The following is a 2,150-nucleotide window of genomic DNA, read 5'->3' on the forward strand; positions in this document are numbered from 1 at the left end:
TTTGGATAATCTCTCACTAAATGTATTCTAATATAAAGTAAAATATAAACTGTGTGTGCAGCTGTGAATTGCTTTGAGCAAATTTGACACTAAAGCACCAGAATTTTACAGGAACTGCATTTATTCTAGTTTTTATTTTTCTTGTGTTTAGTAGCCATGCTGCAAAACACRGAGACTCAAGAAACAGGGTTTCATTCCTATAATGTCAAGTGGTTTGAACAATTGTAAAGCTGAGTTATATAATATTAAATACATATAAATGAATAAAATACAATGACTTTACCAGAATGAAGCAGCAAAGCAGAGTACACTGGCTGTCATGTCAAAAGGTTGAAACAGTTTGGACTCGTGAAAAAAGTGGGGGATTATTTTCGGCTGGTGTTTTGCAGTGATGTGATGTGATAGGGACTCTCTTTTTGCTCCACCCCACTCCTGTCTGTGGGGTATGATTGTGCTTCTATTGGGTCCAGTTGGAATCTGCAAAGAGGATTATTGGAGCTTGGCTGCAGTAGACCTTTCAAGCTGTGGCTCAAGCTCCAGAGGACTAACAACAAGTCAGACACTGTCAGATCCAGACTGGTGAGGCCAGAGGCGGATGCTTTGAAGTGGGCTGTGAGATTCTCATCTGGACGGATCAGATGGAGGGAGAAAACAAGACAGTGAGAGGTGCAAAGTCTCAGCTAAACAGTCAACCTGGGTTGGCTCCAGAAGCTGCAAAAGTGGGTTTGACTGATCTCCGAGCCTGCCTTCAAAATGCATGTGAAATTCATGTGTGCACATTGGGAAACCAACAAGCTAAACTGGAGAACTGCAACAAAAATTAATGTGCAAGGCCTTAAGATACATATGATATAGATAAATAAGAAATAAATAAAAAAGAAAGATGGAACAAAGAAGCATCTAAGTAAAACACTTTTTTTTGGTTTGATTTCACAAAAAATACAAGGTAAATATACATAATTGTTCATTACACAGAAAAAGTAAAAATGGGCTTAATTTATGAGGATTGCTTTACAACTTTTATAAGGATTATTTCATAGGGCGGATGCGGCTGAGTGGTTAGGGGAGTCGTCATCCAATGAGAGAGTTGGCGGTTTAATTCCACCACTATTCAGTTGCACGTCAAAGACCCCCCACTGCCTCTTATGTGTGTCCCATCAGTGTGATTTAAAGCCCTGATTAGTCTCTATATAATKATTTATGTAGATTAGGTTTGTAGAGACATAGTAGAGAGCTGAATGAATGGGAAAATGAGGGAACAGATCGTAGTYTGAAGTGCTTTGAATATCCTGGTTCGACAGTAAGGCACTACATGAGTATAGTAGATTTAGCATAGAATACTCTATTAAAATTAAAGGAAATATTATAGGATATTCCTTTTTTTAGTTTGTAGGTTTTCAGGTTAGTAAAACTTACCTGATATATTACAAGGTTTTAATTTTAGGTTTAAATTACAGTTGTGGAGAGACAAACGTTTCACATTTATTTTTACAGAATTTTAACTGTTTAGATCAATGCTATCTATTCAATAACCTTGAAAATATTCAAGAAAAAATATTTTGTGTTTATGTGTATTTGAGGTCCTATTTTCCTAATTGCAATCTCTTTTCACATAAAAAATCTAAACTAACCAAAAGGAAGATGCAACATCACTCCCAAGAAATACAGTTAAAAATGTTCACAATAGTGGTAAGCATTTACTTGTGTAGATACAAAGGAGGGGGGTGTGGGAATAAATAAATCCTCTGTTACAACGTTGCTGTRACTCAGATCAGTAGAAGATGAGTCACAGAAGGGCTTTGTCGAACAGATCCAAATAAGTGTAATTATGTCTTTTTAGAGTTTTAAGTTTCATAATAACCTGACTCTTATCATGGTCGTATCAAAGCTGCTGCATTATTTTAGTGAGGAATATCTATGCAGATAAAGTTTGTAGTCATCTCCTCATCTGCAGCAAGGAGCTCACAGGTCTTGAAAAAAAAAAAAAACAGTGTTTGAATATGAAAGGAGTCCAGATATTTGCTTGACTTAAGAAACCTGTGGCTGGTTGATCTTTGAGGCTGTTAGGTAGCGATCCAGAGGTCCATCTTTTCAGGAGCCGGCAAGTTACGTGTCCATTACTAACTTGCTCTGATTTTTTTTTTTTTTTT

The sequence above is a fragment of the Austrofundulus limnaeus genome, unplaced genomic scaffold (assembly GCF_001266775.1).
Source record: "Austrofundulus limnaeus strain Quisiro unplaced genomic scaffold, Austrofundulus_limnaeus-1.0 Scaffold21, whole genome shotgun sequence".
In the NCBI taxonomy this organism is placed as follows: domain Eukaryota; kingdom Metazoa; phylum Chordata; class Actinopteri; order Cyprinodontiformes; family Rivulidae; genus Austrofundulus; species Austrofundulus limnaeus.